Below are 20,343 nucleotides of genomic sequence, written 5' to 3' on the forward strand. Positions count from 1 at the left end.
AATTATTTGAACTTTAAGTTGCGATTTGGTATGGACTTGGGAGAGTCCGAGTTAGGTTAGTTAATTAATTAACCCGATAATCCATTAGCCCGAAAATTAACTCGTCTATTTTTTTTAGGTCGCGTGACCTTGGCGACTCCGCTGGGGACCCAAAGAGGACTTAGGCCGGATAATTTCATGAAAAAGGAATCACTTGATTTGGCAAACTTTGGTTGAATTCTCATTCTTAGGTGTTAAATGTTTTTGCAGATTGGGAGTTATAAGGGGAGGAGTGATCGGCTAACCCTTTGTTTTGCAGGCTTGGTGAATTGGAATTGTGATTTAACTTTTGAATCATTGAAGCGGTGTTTGCCTTTAATTGTTGTGCATGATTTATCGTCTTTGCACTACACTGCACACAACCCGTGACCGAACCTGGGTCACACTAATAGTTTTAAGATGGTATTTAGATGGTCCTCTAACCTTGGCGGTAAGGCTTCGCTAAAGGTTATCCCATCTGGATCCCGAAAATGTTTTCAAAAAAATGGCTCAAGGGTCGTTCTTATGCACGTGAGGCTACGATGCATGAGAATTGCCCTTGTCGACCGAACCAAGCCGAAGTGATTGAACCCGACTAGTCATGACTATTGTACGCGAGGCTGCGACTAGTCATGATGACTGTGCGCGAGGCTGCGACATGTCGTTTCGTTCATCATTTCACTTTGCAAAAGCCTTTTGGATAGATAGAATAAGATTTAAACTCACAATTCATGCGCATGTCTTTGTGATTGGCATTTTCTTCATATGAGAGGTAATTTCTTGTACCATGTTATCTCATTTTTATTTTGAGCTGGTCCATGGTTTAGGAGTATCGTTGTCTTATTTCCAATTTCGCACTTTGCTTCCGTAGCTTTTACAATTTCATCGGTTGTCCTCAATTTTGATTTGGCTTATTCCTGTTGTGCGATTTTTACTAAATTCTACGATCGAGCTTTGAGTAAGTGCCAAACACGAAAGTTGTAGACCTATGTTTCAACTAATATCTTGCAAAATTTCAGAATTAAATTCATAATTTAAGATGGCCCTTCGTTTTTTCAACAACATGCGGTTATAACAGTTTTCTGAACGTGATTTTTTTGGAAAGACACATTAAACTGATTTGATCCGTGCATTTCTAGTCCGATTGGCCAACATAAAAGTTGTTCATCATCTTCTCAACTACAAGCTCGTAAAATTTGGACATGTTTTGATCAACGTACGAATTAATACGAATTTTTTTCAAAAGCGGACAAACTGAAAATTACATGTTTCAATCCTTTGGTCATAATCACTTTGTTCATTTGAGTCTAGAGGGATGCCATGGGCCGGCTCGCTATTCTATGCTCCCCTGTACTAATTTTGGGTTTGTTACGTGTACAGGTAATTTATCACGGATCCTCCACATATTACTCGATCGGTCGCAAAGAGGATGGCCGACATTAACGATGCCGTTAGTGCTGCCCTAGACGAGAAACTTGGCTCCTTGATCGAGCGCTTTGAAGGGATGATGTCCCGAAAGATGAAAGAAATGATGGCCGCCTTCACCGCCAAATTTCAATCATCCGCCGCCAGCCCGCCGCTTCCTGCTCTAGTTCCCCCTACGGACAACTTCGGTCACGGTCTTGGGAGAAGTTCAAGATGCCCGACTTCGAGAAGTATGATGGGACTTCCAACCCGGTTCAGCATGTCCGGAAGCTGTCACAAATGTCGATTCATGGTAACAAGATTAATGTCCCTCCAAACGAGTTACATCGCTTATCCGAACCATGGCCGTTTTCTATGTGGGGCATTGATGTTATCGGCCATATCAATCCTAAAGCATCCAATGGGCATCGATTCATCTTGGTAGCAATTGACTATTTCTCTAAATGAATCGAAGCCGCATCTTATTTAGCGGTCACTGACATGAAATATCGTGAAATTTATCCGTCGAGATATCATCGCTCGATATGGTTCACCCGAAGCCATAATCACTCGACAATGGCTCAAACTTGAACAACAAGCTAATGGACGAATTGTTCAAGGAATTCAAGATCAAGCATCCGAACTCTTCCCCATATCGTCCTCGGATGAATGGAGCAAGTAGAAGCCGCCAATAAGAACATCAAGAAAATCTTAGCGAAGACGGCTGAAAATTATCGCGATTGGCATGAGAGGTTGCCATTTGCACTTATGGCGTATCGGACCTCGATCCGGACATCTACGGGGGCAACCCCGTATTCTCTTGTATATGAAATGGAGGTCGTTCTACCGGTTGAAGTGGAAATTCCTTCCTTACGTATATCTTGTCTCAAGCTATCTTGACGGAAAGCTTGAATGGATCTAGCGGAGGGCGAGCCAATTGAATTTGATCGATGAAAAGAGACTTAAGGTTATATGTCATGGCCATTGTTATCAGCAGAGGGTTGCCAATTCATTCAACAAAAAAGTTCGGCCTCGATATTTTCGGATCAATGACCTGGTCTTGAGAAAATTATTGCCAATAGTCCCACTCCCGGAAGGGAAATTCGCTCCAAACTATGGTGGTCCATATATAGTAAAGAAGGTGCTCCCTGGTGGTGCTTTGATTATGGCCGAGATGGATGGTCATGTCCTTACCAACTCGATCGGTTCGACTCCGTAAAGAAATATTATACTTGATTCACTACGATGTTTTCATAATCGAGTTATAATATTAATCAGATTCACGAGTTGTTCACATTTGGGCATTCGTTTGTTTCCTCGCTACTAATCTTTCTTTGAGAGATTGTTTCAAATGGGGGAGTCTCTCCGGCCCAATTGAATTGACCATCAGTAGCGTGAGATTTACATATTCACGAGTAAAGGGGTTATCTTGCAAAAAAAGATATGACGACCAAGATGAAATGAGGAAAATGAAGAGCCCCTTCAATATTCAACGGCATATGGAAGATCGAATAATGCGAAAGCGAAATGCAAATGAGTAAAAACTTGCATTTATTTCATCCATCGGAGAGCCTTACAAACAGATCATCGGGGTGGGAACGTAAAGCCAAACCGAGCCCTAATGAGCATCACAAAGGAGTTTAACTGACTCTCCATACGGTTGATGCTCCGCCTACACCGATCGCTTCGAGAATCGAGATCCGCCCGGCTTAAAGAGGAGGAGCTCACATTTCTCTTTAAGCTTGGCCACCCTATCCTCGTGATACTCGGCAGCAGATTCCAAGTCATGGATCGACATTCTCCCGCGGGCTATATCCAGGGTCGGATCGTCCAGCCTTTCTTCCAGCCATGAGCATTGAAATTTCAAAACAATATCGAGCGGATCGCGCTCGAAGATGGTCCGGGACATGGCCAAGCGTTCCACCAAGTTCCCCCTCTCACGAATCAGCAGTGAGACTTGATCATTACCGTAGTCAAGGGCCTTCTTATAATTGTCGGCTACAAGGCGGCCAACATCAAGTTATCCGGCCGATCCCGATAGCGTGCCCTCACAAGATAGGCCAAAGTAACATCTTGATAAGCATGATTGTAAGCCTCCGGGAAGTTAGTGAAGAGGGTAGGGAAGATCCTATATTCCTCTTCTAACTTGGTACCTTGAATAGAAACGGTGTCCATATCCGTAAACATGAGACGGATTTCGGTTTCGACCTCCGGATGGTTGGCTATATAAGAGTAGCCATGGCCTAAGAGATTATAAAGTTTTTCCCATTTGGCCAAAACTTCAGCCGAGAAGATGCGTGCGGGGAGGGAGGCCATTGTTGCTTTGAAGTTGCTTGAAAAAGAGTGGATGCGAAAGAGTGCTTAGAAGGTTGGAGATGAGGATATGGAAGCGATAATCGTCTCGGCGTTAAATCCTAATTTAAAGGGCAGAAAAAGTCATAGCAATAATTATTGTGGGGGCCGAGTTAATTATCTGGGTAAAACTACGGACGTTTCGTCCGTGAATCACGGATCTACCATCTCGAGGCTCACGAAATTCGAAAAGTTGCGAAATGACTTAAAGGTTCCGCCATATTAAAAGAGGGACAAGCATCTTATGAGAAAAGATTTGAGGGTCCCACCATGTTAGAAGGAAATGAAGAAGACATAGCGGGAAACACGAAATCTTGGGAGAAGCAACGGCTTAGTGGTTTTCATCCACGTTAAAAGGGAGGCTCCGGAACATGCATGTTTACTCGGAAGAATTTGGAGAGAGTAAGCATACGGCGGAGAGTAGAGTGAACAAAAGGCGGTAAGAAGTATTTCAATCCAACATGTTTGGAGGCTACCAGCACTTACTCGGAGGCAACCAACCTAGACATCCCCGAGAATGAGCGATGAATTTCGAGGCCGGATCCAGCCTTGAAGGCGTAAAACCCAACTCCCTTGGTGGTGAAGTTCAAGATCTCGATAACAGCAACAACAATAGCAAAGCGAGCAGCCGTAGTCAACCCCCGGAAAAGAAAACATCAAATCAAAGAGCTCAAGCTGCCTTTAAGGAGTGCCCTTACGTGAACGGGAAACGAAAAAATGAGTTGAGCCGGAAGCTAGGAATGGAGCCCTTGAAGGTCGGGTTTTGGTTTCAAAACAAGCGGGCCCGAGTGAAGGTTCGAAGTGAAAGTCATGAACTTGCGTCTCTAAAGGAAGAAAATGAAGAGCTTCGACGAGAGATCAAGAGGTATAGGGATGCTCTTAACATCGCTATTTGCCATGTCTGCAAAGCAACCCCATCACCTTTGGTGGCATGTTCCTTGATGAGCCACATCCGAGCATTGAAAATGCTCATTTATCGATTCATCCTCCCGAGCAAGTTCTCGCACAATCGGATTTCGTTGGGGATACATCCCGGAATGTCGGCCTTGCGGAGGCAGAACCGATGCCCTTCGAGGGAAGTGACATGCATCACTACAATTGGAGTTTCCACGATGTCACGGTCGGCCAATTCAACACCGATGAAACTCCGAATCGCCTAGCCTACATGAAACTTGAGTTTTTATTATGGGCTTTCAAAATATCACTCTTTTGAGCATTACTAGCTAGCCCTTATGAATTCTCAAGAGAAGTAGAGACATGCGTGAATGAATGTACTGTTTGTTACAAAGTCCCCATGTGAGACATTCTTCCTTTTACGCCTAGAGTTAATCAAGGGGCAAAAAACGATTACTATCCGCAAATATCATCATGCTTAAATGCGTGAATTCTTTATCGATTTGTTGAACGCCGAAAGGAAAAGCATTAAAAGCCTTCACATAGATAGATGCAAAAAGATTTGAGAAAAAATAGCTGCCTCGTTATTAGAGAAAGCAAAAAGATTCGAGGAAATAAGCGCCTCGGGAGGAAGTGAAAAGATCTCGAGGAAGGAAGTAATCGCCTCGTTCGTAGGGGGAACCGAAAAGATCTGAGGAAGGAAATAACCGCCTCGTTCATAGAGAAAGCGAAAAGATTTGAGGGCTCCTACATATCGGAAAAGGAAAAAGATGACAGATTGAGTGAGAGGCAAGAGTTATTACGAAATGGATCCAAGGCACTAAGACCGGAAAGGAGAGAAAAAGTTGTCCTCTTTCGTAGAAAAAGCAAGAACCTATATGCGAGACTAACAGATCAGAAAAAGTTTATAAATGACCACCGGAACTCGTCACGAAAGACCACCATCGCTTTTGTGATTTTCGGGCAGATTGTTTTGCAAGTCCGAGAACATCTAAAGCTCGGTCTCTGGTCGAAACAGCCATTTTTGATCTACATATGGAAGGTTTTAAAAGAAAAACACGTTCATTCCGGGCGGAAGTATGGGAACCTTCCTATCCTGAAGATCTGCGAGTCATGGTCATTGATGGCAACCCCGTTTCCCTCTCAATCCTCGTTGCTATCTTTGAGAAGTTGCATGTACGGGGTTTTTGCTAATGCGAAAGCAACGGATGCCTTACAAGTACTGAGGCGGTACAAATATGATTTTGACATCGTCGTCACAGGCCGTCGTAGGGATCGACATGGACGGTTTCGAGTCTCTTAAAGATCATTGATTCCGAGTTGGACATACGGGTCATCGTAGTATCAGCAAGTAATGATCGCAGTTCATAACGAGGGCCATATCGCATGGTGCTCGAGACGTCCTGCGAAGCCGGTGCAACGTTCAAGTGCTCCAAAACATTTGGCAGCATGCTGTAAGGAAGCAATTACTTGTACAAAAAAACCACGACCAAGGCGACGACGACGATTTTGTCCAAAAGAAAAGGCCCCTTTGGTCCGCCAAGCTTCATTCTATATTCATTGAGGCAGTTCAACAGCTTAGGAATCAATTCAAGACGACCACCGGCTGTACACAAAATGATGAATATAGACGGACTCACCATGCAAAGTGTCACAAATCACCTTCAAAGGGTTAGAGATAAGGCGAGGAGGCACGATGCAACTTGGGACCAAGGCGACCGGACCCGAGTTGATTGGAAGATCAATTTCGGGAAAACCTACCGAGCAAAAGGTACCCGACCACTTCCCAATCAAGAATACGAGTCATACCAACCTTCCGCTGGTGGTTCTAGTAGCGGACAGTTGATCATCCCTACAAGTTCCCGAGCAACGACGGAGGCTCAAGCTTAAGGAGTCGGACTGCTCACAACAATCTGTCACCGGTGTTAGCAAGTAACAATGCCCAATTCGAGTATCAATTGCTCGAAAAATCGGAAGATTACTTTGATGATGAGCTTGCTACCTTGATGAGCATGTTTGGAAATGAAGGACCTCCAGAGCCGTGATCCGAAGCAAGTTATTATGGGTCTTCAAACAACGATTGTTGGTGTTTAGTCCAAGACAGAATCAGTTGATCGTTGAAGTGGCCAGCAAGAGAGGTGGAACCAATCTCGCATGAATACTCCTTTAACTCCATGTATAGTTCCTCTACCTGGGATATTTTTTTTACTCTCTAACTGTCTAGAATTTGCCTAGAGTTAAAGGACGAATTTTCTCCTCTCTTGTCAAAATGCGTAAGTTCCTTACTAAGCTAGGCCCGTAGCAAATCAATTTGTGGACGACGCCCCTGAACGCCCGTAAAGAGAGATTCGAATAGCCTTACTTGGGAGAATACGAGTAAAAGGCCAGACGGGCTCAAAGATGGGTAACTCCGTATCGTCCCAATTGGCTCTCAGTTATTTCAAACTCTAAATTATGCTTATTTTATTCTCAACAGGGGATTGCCAACTGTTTTGAGAACAATATAGCAAAAAGCGAACCAACCGTGGACGCCAACATCACCACGACCTGGTGGTTGGGGGAATGATGGTGGTCCGAGGCGTCCCGGGTTCGATCCCGGGATTTGGCATCAATGTACAAAGATTAATAAAAACCTTTTTGCTTCGCGATTCAATGCCGATTGAAGCTCGGCCCTAGATGGTTACAAAACTTGAAGAGATAACATCCCGGACATACAACCCGATCCAGATGAGCCGATCTTTTCAAATTCAAAGTTCACAAGGAATACGTGCAAGGGTAAAGCGGTATCGTTTCAACTCGTTTAGGACATAAGAACGTACATTGATGCTTTCCCTTTTGATTTTTACAGGGGTCACTGCCTTTCCAGATAGGGAAGTATCCATTCTCCCGGAAAAATTAATGAAATAAAAAATTCCTGGAGCCTTTGACAATCTCATGTCTCGAACCGGATAATGAAGTTTTGCAACTCATTTGCATGAGCAGGGGCAACTCCCAATCCACACCCCTAAGAAGTTTCTTATGTGCTTGTGAATTCTGTCCACCAAGATAAAAAGTTGCTGCATTTTATATGCTAAAAAACACTCATACATTGCATAGTTTATGCATGACTGTTCCTCATGTTTAATTTACCAACTCTGAATAAGGAACATGAACTACATAAGATACATCGAATGTATGGAATGGGGCAGGGCAGGATGATGAAAGGCAATCCTTTCCCAAACACGTCCCATTTTTTCGGGAGAGTTGAACGATGGCTAAATTCCGCATTCCCCGAGATAAAGAGTTTTCTCGTGAAAGATACGATAGCCGAAATGACAGAGGCATTCAGTTCTCTATCCCAAACACTACGGGTGATCCATTGATTACCCCTTTTGAGCGGTGGTTTCATTTCTTTACCCCTGTCAAGAACCACCCTACATCGGGGTTCGGACGGGTTAATTCCAGCAGCAACACGAGGTAAATGGTTAGAAATTTTCTTGCTCGGACTAACATTAATTTTCGGGTGTTTCTTTGCATTTATACTCGAATTTTAATTCAAGTGCCTTAGGATGATGAAGAGCATTCATTTCTCTATCATATACACTTCATTCTTTGCATAGCCCACTTGAGCCCGCAAATTCATTTCTTAAACCCCCGTTGGTGATCATTTGCTCATTCCAAAGACGAAGATAGCATTTTCCCAAGGATTAGAATTGGAGATGGTCGGGTCAACAGAGAATTCCCGAATGGACTCATTTCTTGTATGCTAGATTTTTTATGTTTACATAATTTTTCTTTGTACATGTTTATGCTTGTTGTAATTCCTGGTTCAAAATCATGAGATTGTAAAAAAAGGAGAGGCAAACTCAACTTAAAAAAGAAGGGCCCGCTCTCGAAAAAAAAAAAAGCAAAATAGAGAGACGTCGAAGAGCTCTCAAAGAAAAAGAAAAAAAATCTCTTCTAAAAAAAAAGAAGAGAAAAAAAAATGAGAGTCGGGAGTAAGAAAAGCAAAGGCTGATCTCATATGAAAATTTCGAGCATAGGAAAAGCAAAGTGCCTACCAAAAGTAAGGCCAATGCACATTCATTTGTAAAGTACTTCTGAATTTTGAATGTATATTTTTGCATGTTAAGTTGTAAATTCCATGTACATGTTTGCATTGTGTCTCTTGCAAATCCTTGTGAGACACTTGTTATGAAGAAGACTCCCCAAGAAATCGGTTTGTAAAGTGCAATTTTCGGTAGAAAACTACCATCCCTCATTCAATGATGGTATTCTTTCTCAAGACATTTCCGGAAGACCAAGATCGGTGACTAGTCGGCGATGATCACCAACGTCAAGCCCCTTCTCATTTAATTTCTGAGCCAAAACGAGCCTTTTCGTTCCTCGAGTCCCCAATCCTAGCCTACGTTATAACCCTCCAAAGTCTCTTCGATTAGGGCATTTGAGTTAACGTAGAGTTAAATGATTTTAAGCATCACTCGAAGAAGTTCGAGCAAGATTATTTCTCTCTCATTTTTGCGGGATTCTTGACTTGTAAATCCGGAGCAAATGATGAAGAAATTCATTTCAAAGCAACCTTGACTCAACCGGAGTCCCCTTTGTAAACCTTTGACCTAGCTCTCATTACGGTCCTAATCAAGACCTCCCGGATCGACTCGGTCGTATCAATTGCGAGATTACTTGGATCCTTATCGAATGCGATGATGGAAAGATTGAGTGATTTCTCTTGAATCCCGCAGACGGGATAAATAGCTTTTCTCGAGAGTGAGAGAAAGCCCTTTCGGATTGAAGTCCCCCATTCAGCTCACATTCGAGGTATTCGTAATGTGAGAACCTCCCTGGACAAAATTGGTAATGCAAACTTGACGGAATGGTTATGCATGAACCATAGTATGAGTGATTGCATTATACTCATTGTTGAATATGTTTGTGTGTGTTACCCTTGACATTCTATGATAGGTAATACATTCCCGATGTTCGAGTTCCCTCCCAAGGTCTCGAAATTCATCCAAGGATTATTGAATGAGCAAGTTTTGCTGGCAATGCCTACCAGGTACGATACTGCAACCGCTTCGTTCCTTGATTAATCGTTTGGAGAACCCGGGTAAGTTTTCCGAACCCCTTTTCAAATTAACAACTCTTCTCATGATAGTTGTTATGATTCAATTCAGGCAATATGCCCATTTTGTACTTATCGATTCCATTCGATGGTGCTCCTATCAAATATTGTTCAATTCGGGCAATATGCCTCTTCCGTCAAGTCGTGTAGACATATGCACTGGCGATCTTGACATCTTATCAAATCATAACGACGTAGCTCTTATGGTTTCAATCTCGGGACGTGAAGACATATGCACCGGCGATCTTGACATCTTATCAAATCATAACGACGTAGCTCTTATGGTTTCAATCTCGGGACGTGAAGACATATGCCATTGGCGATCTTGACATCTCTTCAAATCATAACGGCGTAGCTCTTATGATTTCAGTATCGAATCACGAAGACGTATGCACCGGTGATCTTGACCTTTAGTCGGCTCATAATGACATAGCTCTTATGATTTTCGGCTCCTTTATCAAATCATGAAGACATAAGCACCCATATTTTTTATCCAAACCAAATCATAACGACGTAGCTCTTATGATTTTGGTTCCCCTTTATCGAATCGTGAAGACATATGCACCGGCGATTTCGACATTTAATCAACTCACAACGACGTAGCTCTTGTGAACTTGATCCCACTTCTTTCGACTCACAACGACGTAGCTCTTGTGATCTCAAACGACACACATATCTTGCGCTGTCTTGCATTAGGGAGAAGTCTCGATAATGAGATAGGCCAAATACCTTAAAATCCTTGCATCCGCAAAAAGAAGCTTGGAAATTAAGAGAACCATTAGCTTACGAGAAATTTGGTAAAACATGTATTCTTGTATGCGATCCATGTGCAAGTTTCTCTAACATGAAAAAGGGAAATTATGACACGTGTTATTTACAGTCGTGCATATCATGCATCACTTCATTACATAAAAAATGGGATTAAAACTCCCGCCAAAAAGTTCATCCATAATTTGCACTTGTCAAAATTTAGGATTCAATTTTGTCTTTGAGCGGAACCTCTACGAGCCTCCACTCAAAGAGGGGCAATGTTGACGCCTAAATTTTGATTAATCTATTTTTTGCATAAAAATTATAAAAAATCATCTCACATATTTATTTTTAGCGTACATTGCATTGGCATATAATCGGGCAAGCGGAACACTTAATTTAGCATGCGTCTAGACTAGGCACGGGATGGAAAAATACACCGAGAAGATTTGAAACTTCAAGGACTGTATTGCAAATACTTAAAATTTCGGGGACCGTATTGCAAATACTTGGAACTTCGGGGACTTGTATTGCAAATACCAAAAGAAGATGAAGAAGGGAAGATGATGAAGGGAAGATAATGAAAAGAAGATGAAGAAGGGAAGATGATGAAGGGAAGATAATGAAGGGAAGATGAAAATGGAAGGTGAAGAAATGAAGATGAAGAAGGGAAGATGAAAATGGAAGGTGAAGAAATGAAGATGAAGAAGAGAAGATGAAGATGGAAGGTGAAGAAATGAAGGTGAAGAATGAAGGATGAAGAACTTTGCCTATAAAAGAGAGAGCTCTTGAGAAGAGTTTTAGAAGGGGGGAAGTGGAAGAGAATTGAGAGAAAGTAGAAGAGAATTGAGAGAGTTTTTTTTAGGAAGAGTGGAAGAGAATTGAGAGAGTTTTGAGAGAGTTTTTGAGAGGAATTTTTAGAGAGGAAAAAGAGAGTTCTTGAGAAAAATCAGAAGAGAAAATTCGAGAGTGAAAAAAAGAGTTTTAGTCGAGCATCATCTTCGACGAGTCCCGACACATATTTCGCCTCTCGCCACCCAACAACGCCATTGCTTGCCATTTTCGACGACAGCCGCGTTCTTCCAACTCCGAGATCTTGAAGGGAACTATAACGTGTATGTGAGTAAGATTTTGTGTAATAGAAGGTAATCATTTCCATCTCGATCTACAAAAATGTAATCGTTTGGTTTGAACATTTGTCTGTTTATTTTAGACATGTCACGTGTTCCAAATTTTAGCATTATTACATGTTAATTTATTTTTGTAAATACTCGTGATTGGCTGCGTTTTCTTTCTTTCTAAATCACCCATGGTGTATATTGTACAAAGTTCAATGTTTTACATCCCCATAAAAAAGAAGAAAAAACCAAAAAAATTGCATCTTTGAATTTCAAGTAAAATCCATCAAAATTGCCAAATCAAATATTTTTCATGAAAATGGTACCGAAAGGGCGTTAGAGAAATCTGACGTAACCAAATCCCCGAATTCAAAATCTCTGGTTCGCGGAAATAAGATAGTTTTCTCCCGCTATTTTATTTAGGTTTCTAATCAACCTACCGAAAATGATTAGTGGCGACTCCAAATTCAAATCACATTGCATGTTAATTATTTGAACTTTAAGTTGCGATTTGGTATGGACTTGGGAGAGTCCGAGTTAGGTTAGTTAATTAATTAACCTGATAATCCATTAGCCCGAAAATTAACTCGTCTATTTTTTTTAGGTCGCGACACACATCCGATATCAAAACAATTCGGCCATATCTTTCATATTAATCGAATCACTTTTCTTCTAAAACTTCAAATTATTGGCTAAGTGATTAAATGTTTAACTCATATACCATGGATTCCGTCCCAATGTCTCACGTTCAAGCCTGCCATCCTGTAGATAGAGCTTTACTAAATTCATCTAAATAGGCGGATTACGTGCATTCGTGGCATTTGTCTAAGTCGAACGCCCGTATATTTTGTCTTGTCAATAAAACAAAACAAAAAAGGTAATAACTTAGTTTGGACTATGTGTGAAGGTTTTCGGGGTTGTGATAGTAACTCATTTGACCTCTCAATGTAAACAAAATTAGCTCTTATATCCGACAAGCTGCTCTAACTAGCTTTATAGTTGTTACCTTTCGAGTTCAGTGGGACAACATGCAAAATAAAATCAGCAATGGCCCCAGATAAAATCTCGCGCTAGCTGTCGTGACATTGCTCGAACTCCATGGCTTTCAACCATTGCTTATTTGATACAATAGGACGGGATAAGGACGCTATCAATATCATATTTTTTGTAGAGTGCTGACTCTAATGTGATAACTTTTTAAGTGATTATTTAACTGTCATAATTCTTAAAAGCATATCACTTGAATTACATCGATAATTTTTTTTGCCAAAAATTCCTGCGTGACATTACTTTTCGGTGAGCCACGTTGGATGATTTAACATTAACTTAATGCCACAATCGATTTTCGCCACTGTTATTTTAGGTGTTCGGTTTCAAAAAGTTATTGCACTAATTTTCCGAAAAGCAAAATATTCTACTCATGCAATCTCTAAATTTGACAATTTTATGGTTCGATTAGAATTTAAACCACCCTACCTACCAAAAAAAAAATGCTACCCTAACAATTCGATAGTATCGTTATTATTTCCGTCCCCACGATTTTGTAATTAATGAGTGTTTTATGAAAAACACACATTGATAGTGTATGAATCTATAATCAGAAATAACTAATAATACTGTCAGACTGTCGAGGAAGTGTTTTTCAAAAAAAAAAAAAAAAGGATGGAACTCGTACCAACCCATCAAGAAGTCAAGGTCTTTTATGGGATTTCATGTGCATTGACTTTTGGCTCAGCACGTGTTCAATGGTTCATGGGGAGTCGTGGTCTTTACGACGCTTTTATTGGTGATGTTTGGCCCTACAAATTTCTAACCCGTCGTAAGGGAAACGGTCATGGACCAATTGTCCAGCCTTTTTTCTTTTTTTTTACTAACGAGCATTCAACTTACAAAGCAAAAAATCCTTTGCAATTCCAAGCTTGCGTAAGTAGAAACCATGGAGCTTATTAGTTTTTATGCTCTCATGTCCTGCTTCCTTCGAGCCTTTCACTTCATTTCGAAACTTCTTATGAAAAAGATGGATCCTCTGCTTCAAGAAGGTCCAGTTCCTTCGATGCCAGGATATTCCCATTTCGTAACCGTGCCCAGTGGGCACTGCCACGGTAACCACCACTCCCAATGCAATATCGGATGTCAAAGTCCTTCTGTTTCATTGATCATGTCTTCATGTGCAATTCCCCCCATCAAAATTCCTTACCAGCAAAGATATCTCCATTTTTCTTAGCTGTCTCTGATCACGCATGCTCTTTGTTAACATTGGAACACGAAGCGAGGTGTAAGAGCTAAATGGGAAATAAGTATTATAAACGTCACGATGCACGTGTGAATTATATATTAAAGAAATCTTACATCGGACCATTGATTATGGTGGACCACATAAAATTCAAAGTTCATCGAGAAGCACAATTTCTGTTGAACAAGATCTAAATTTTTCTGGGCGACCACATAAAATTCTCCAGTCTCACTCAAAAGTCAACTTCCAATTATTAAAACAAAAATTTCTTCTATGTTTCTGGAATTGATTGTTATTGCTTCGAGTACAGCTTGTTGTTGAGTAATTGAAATTCCTTCTCATCATCCACTAATCCATTAATAACCCCATTATAAATATTTCGTTCAAAGTCACAAATGACTACTGAGTTCTGAGAAATTGCTAAGAAGTGCAACAAAAAAGAGAACAATCGGAAACAGCTTCCCACATAAAAGGGGAAAAGTACACTAGAAGTGCCATAACTTATATACGGCGTTCACTTGAGTGCCATAACTTTCAAAACGTTCACTTAAGTGTCATGACTTTCAAAAATCGTTCACTTAAGTGCCATGACTTTCAAAAATCGTTCACTTAAATGCTACATCGGAGCAAAATCGTTCACTTGAGTGCTACAGTAACTTTTCCAGCGTGCCGCATCGCCTTTCCGGTTACCACGTCAACATGGCACTCAAATGAACGATTTTTGAAAGTTAAGGCACTTAAGTGAACGTTTTGAAAGTTATGGCACTCAAGTGAACGCTGTACAAAAGTTATGGCATTTTTAGTGTACCTTTCCTCACATAAAAGACTATCTGTCAAGTATGCCGTGAAAACATTGATGCGCCAACTAGATTTTGTCGGATCTGTGCCAATGAGATTGCATGGAAGGGCTCAATTGTTGACATCTTTCGAGCCGAAAAAGCTTCGGTTACTTGTTTCATCGTCGGTCATGACTTTGGGTCAGCACTTAAGCAAGCAAGCGCCCGAGAAATTGCTTGAACAATGTTTCTCGCGACAGAACTCTTTCTGGGAACAGGCAAGTGCGGGTCTAACATGTCGAGCAACATGATACCTTCTCCTTCTGAGCTCGATAGTCCCGACATGATCTCCCCCGGATGCTTGCCCATCAATGTTTCCATCGCCATGACCCCGAAGCTATATGTGTCGGATTTCTCGCTAACCATCAAACTGTAAGCGAACTCTGCGAAAAAGAAAGAGAATCACGAAGTTGTACAGTCATATCTTAGAGTTACGACCTGGACATCAGAGATGATCTTGAAACTAGTTATCAATCAACGTGTTATGTTTCAAAATTGCTGCATATTAGTCTAATAAGGCCAACTAAACAAGTTCTGGAATGCGTGAGGGGGCTTCAAGGATGTTGATTACCCCTCATTTTTCCATTAGAATCAACTGAAGATTGCTCACCTGGTGCTATGTATCCGTATGTACCAGCAATATTGCCAGTGAGATTGGATGAAGAGTCGGGATCCAGGAGCCTCGCAGTGCCGAAATCAGACACGAAAGCCTGCATTTCATTGTTGAGTACGTCTCGATGAACAATAGGCTGAGCACAATCATGGTGCAAGTAAGACAAGGTGTGCGCCACATCCTGGATGACGGTCAGTCTCTTGGGCCAATCTAGTTCCATCGCTTCGACGTCGTTCCTCAATGTGCAAAATAGACTCCCCCTCTCCATGTATTCATAAATCAAGAACATGCATCGCTGGTGCAAGCAGAAACCATAGAGCCTAATTATGCTCCGGTGTCGCACTTCCGTCAAGTGCTTCACTTCGTTTCTAAAGCTCCTGTCGAAAGACGGGCCCTCTGCTTCGAAACGATGAAGTTTCTTCAAGGCCACAATCTTCCCACTAGGCAATTCTGCTCTGTAGACGCTGCCATAACCACCGGTCCCGATGCAATACTTGATGTCGAAGTCTTCTGTTGCTTCGACTATATCTTCATATGCGATCTTCCCATCGTAATTCCATATGGACATGAAATCTCCATCTTTTTCTGCTGTCTCCTTTGTGTCATCGCTCTTCATTCCACGTCTTAAGAGGAAGCAACAACCAATGACCGTAAAGACCATTGGCAATATAGCCAAAACAAGTACAACCATAGTCCGATCAGTTCTTGAAGGAGGACGACCCTGCGCAATCTCCTTCACATGGTATAGGCCTTCGTTGCCAAGAAACGCATCACCTGAATAAGCAGTGAGAAGGAGATTCGAAATCGGGCCTGCGAACAGATTGTACGATAAGTTGACGGATTTTAAGTGCAACTGCAGGATAAGGGATTCAGGGATTGCGCCAGAAATAGAATTGTTGTGGAGATCGAGATAAAGCAACAAGGTCAAACGACCAAACTCAACGGGAATTTGTCCGCTGAAATTGTTCAAGCTCAAATTTAGATGAGTGAGACTCTCTAAGTTTCCTATGTCTGACGGAACCGATCCGCTGAAATTGTTCAAGGTCAAATCCAGGTGACTGAGACTCTTTATTTTTCCTATTTCTGATGGAACCGATCCAGTCAATAATTTGTTCCCTCGCAAGTCGAGGTATGCCAAGCTCCTCAAGTTGCCTATGGACGAAGGGATTGTACCATCCAGCTCATTGTCCACTAGAATCAACTGGACCAGCCCCTTTAGAGTACCAAGCTCCGGAGGGATCTGACCGCGGATTAGATTACCCTGAAGGTTGAGTCTTTCGAGCATCGTTAGGTTCCCTGGACAGGGAGGCAACCCGCCAAGGAGGGAATTGAAGGACAAGTCGAGGTTGGCGAGCCTTGAGAGCGCGCATATCTGGAGGGGTATTCCACCTGTCAGCTCATTGTGCCTGAGAATCAACTAGACCAGCCCCTTTAGAGTACTGAGCTCCGGAGGGATCTGACCGCGGATTAGATTACGCTCAAGGTTGAGTCTTTCGAGCATCGTTAGGTTCCCTAGACAGGGAGGCAACCCGCCAAGGAGGGATTTGAAGGACAAGTCGAGGTTGGCGAGCCTCGAGAGCGCACATATCTGGAGGGGTATTCCACCTGTCAGCTCATTGTGCCCGAGAATCAAGTGGACCAGCTCCTTTAAAGTACTAAGCTCCGGAGGGATCTGACCGCGAATTAGATTACCTTGAAGGTTGAGTATTTCGAGCATCGTTAGGTTCCCTAGACAGGAAGGCAACTCGCCAGAGAGGGAATTGAAGGACAAGTCGAGGCGGGCGAGCCTCAAAAGCCCACATATTTGGAGGGGTATTCCACCGGTGAGCCCATTGAAAGGAAGTAACAGGGATTCAAGGTTTGGGAGGAGGGAGAAATCCATGTTGCCGAATTTGGATCCTAACGGACCGAAAGCAACCCTCAGGCCGATTTCACCAACAGTGCCGTTGGCGTAGCACACGACTTCGGACCACGTGCAAGGAGGCAAGCTACCGTTGCCGGTCGCATAGTCGGGCCACCACCCGCTGCGAAGAAGGGCACTCGCTTCCGATGTTGGAGAACAATCAGAGTTGGGACAAGCTGAAGTAGCCCACATGATTAGTAGTGTGGCTATTGGGTACGAGACGGAGGACCCCATGAACTTGGTTTTTGATTCTTGAGTACGAATAGATCTTTGCCTATCTTTCTTCTGAGCAATAATGGACATTTGTCTGGTCGATGGAGAGAATAGAACTGCATGGACGCAAGCCAAGAGTAGATAGTATGCGACCGAGCATTGCCGTCCTAACACTGATGGTCGCCCAAGGCAAATCTTACTCAGAAATGTCCATTTGGAGATCGCACGGAAGTAGCTAGTGAGCTTTCATTAGATTTACTTAGAAATATTCATTTGCACGGTCAACGCAAAGTAAGCTATAATCTAAATAGCGAGGGGCACGCTATTCAGGTAGTCTATTATATCCTGAAAGACAGTCGCAATCCACCTTCTGCCTGCACTTTATGAAGAGCGGAATCAACATTTGAGAACCCTACTTACACACACTATGCAATTTCTATTTGTGATTGTCGAGAAATTTTTTTCACGACAAAATCGACGAACATCGCGCAAGTATCGTTCTTGAGAATAATCCTCCCGATAATGTGTGCACCGCATCTACTAGTATATAGCAAGAACAACAGGGAAGTGTGAAATCAACGGAAAGTGAGAAGAGAGGAGTATTACTAATTAAACCGAATTCATAAATGTCCTACATGCATATATCCTCGTGTTTCTACGTCTAGTTAAATGTTTTGTTAATTCAAGGAATTTGTCTCATCGAAATACAGGACATATTTATGAGCCATTTTAAGAGTAAGAGTAACACAGTATTGGTCATGTAACAAGCTTATACAGAGACAAGCCTCGTGATCATTTCATTAAAGGAGAAATGAGAAAAATAGGAAAAACATATTCATCTCCTTCTTTTCCTTGGGTTGTGAGTATTTTCACCTTCAAATTATCTTATCGATGTGAACAAAGTACCCCTGGGCAATACAATATATATTTTCCCATCTCCACAAGAAACTAGAATTGCAGGCAGGCAATCGGAGTGAGAATTAACAAGTTTTGCTTTAGGCCTTCACGATTATTGGAAGTCATCCACATCTGCAGAACTAGCAGATTTGCGCAAACTATCATTGTAGAGTCTCGTTCGAGCCAGTTGCCAAGGAGAAAACGGAAACATCGTCGTGTCTCTCTTCCATGTTTCATAGTCCGGCCGGGCCAAATTTTCCCGTTCCGCCTTGGCCGGTGGATGCCTTATCGCCTCCGACCATGGAAGAAATTGCCGCCGCCACAATAGACCGGAAACTCGGGTCAGACGTGAGCACCTTGGTCAGGGTCTCCGTCAGGGACTGTTGAGAATAAATTTGTTGGTCCTTGTCCACGGCGGTGCTGGGATTCATCAGCCCTTGCTGGGGCTGCTTCTCCAGGCCGATGGGCCCAGCTTGGGCCCTGACATAACCAGGCAACAACATGGGACGGCCACTCCCGTAATCGTGGCCCCATAAAGATGTCGGCCCAAGGTTGGACTTGGACTTGAAGTGGCTCATGGTCGAAGTGGATGATGATGCATCATGAGTGAGGTCTAGAGTGATTGTCGGGTTCAAAGCCGAGGAAGGCTGGAGCAAGATGGGCCTGCTTCTTGAATAACTGTCGTACGGGCTGAAGCTTTGGGCTGCGGGAATGTGGAACCAGAGAGTCTGGATTGATCAGAGGTCGAGGTTGAAAAGGAAGACAAGAGCATGGAAGCAGCGGCCGAGGTGGTGGAAGCCATGGCTCTGGCTGAAATGGGAAGTGGGTGGTTGTGAGTGCCCTCATAGGTGGTGGTCAATATGGACGTGTCTTCAGGACATCTTTGGACCTGAAAGATGAAATTGACAAGAATGATCAAGCAAAATTGAGTTTAACTGGAGAAAGAGAATTCTTTTTTAGCTCGACTAATTTTCGAGGATGCAAGAAGATCGCCGTGTCCAGTGTCCCAAATGCATTAATAAAGGCCCATCCACAACCTGGCAAGTGTAACCCTCATAGCTATAATTGAGAGATGTAATGATTTGAACATGAGAACTTAGCACATCCATAGCAATGGCTTAACACCTTATAATCCTTTTGGAGATTGAAAGAACAATCAAGCATGCAATAGATTCTTGAACTGGATTACATCAATATAACTAATGGCAAATGTTTCAATGTGAGCTTTCTTTGACCAAGCTTGTCATTTTCTCAAATTTTTTTTTTTTTTTTTTTTTGCAATATGCCGACAACTCACTTCTGAGAAACGTGGGTGCCGTAGAGCTTTACATAGAAATCCAAAAATGTATCGCCAACTTCCTACAATCCGGCTTGAACCTTATTAAGTAATGGCTTTTTAAGAGGGTTCGCCTGCGGGCCAAACGTCTCTCTGACTTGATAACTAGTATTGCCTCCCCGCCTAGCTCTATCAACAGTCCCTTTCTTTTGCAAGACTTAATAAGGTCTCTCATTGCCCAATTATTATTATTATAGCGTTCTCTACCATAGAATTCGGCCTTTAGGGTTAACCCGGCAAATTTCTGTTCTTGTCTTGTAAGGATTCAACCTTATTTAACTCCTAATAACTCTTTTTCCGCTTGTAGTGTTTGCTAAACTCTTGCGGACTTTTTTGATTTAGAATTCAACTTATATTATCATTTTTAGCTTTTCTCACCAAGAGGATATTGATTCGAGATCACAATGGTTAAAGACTTGTCTTCACCTACTATTGATGTTGTTGATAGGACTGGGGACAGACACAAAAGTTAAGTCTTGGGAGGGATAAAAAATAAAAGACAAGCAACTCTAGATTAAGTTCAACATGCAAGAGGGGGTGTTGAAGTTGTTATCTCACATCGCTTGACAATGGGTCCTATAAATTATTTATATTCATATGGTCTCCCTTTATTTATCGGTTTAAGTTTTTTGGTTGAACTTTCTCACATAATATCATAGCAGGAGGTCTAGAGTT

The 20,343-nt window shown here is 42.2% G+C and overlaps 2 pseudogenes; both read right to left on the bottom strand.

The window, feature by feature from the left end:
* Positions 1 to 14,703: 14,703 nt before the first annotated feature.
* Positions 14,704 to 17,525, bottom strand: LOC115731581 (annotated as a pseudogene).
* Positions 17,526 to 18,514: 989 nt separating this feature from the next.
* On the bottom strand, positions 18,515 to 19,441 carry LOC115731582 (annotated as a pseudogene).
* Between the last annotated feature and the right edge of the window lie 902 nt (positions 19,442 to 20,343).

This window comes from Rhodamnia argentea, chromosome 11 (genome assembly GCF_020921035.1).
Source record: "Rhodamnia argentea isolate NSW1041297 chromosome 11, ASM2092103v1, whole genome shotgun sequence".
Taxonomy (NCBI): domain Eukaryota; kingdom Viridiplantae; phylum Streptophyta; class Magnoliopsida; order Myrtales; family Myrtaceae; genus Rhodamnia; species Rhodamnia argentea.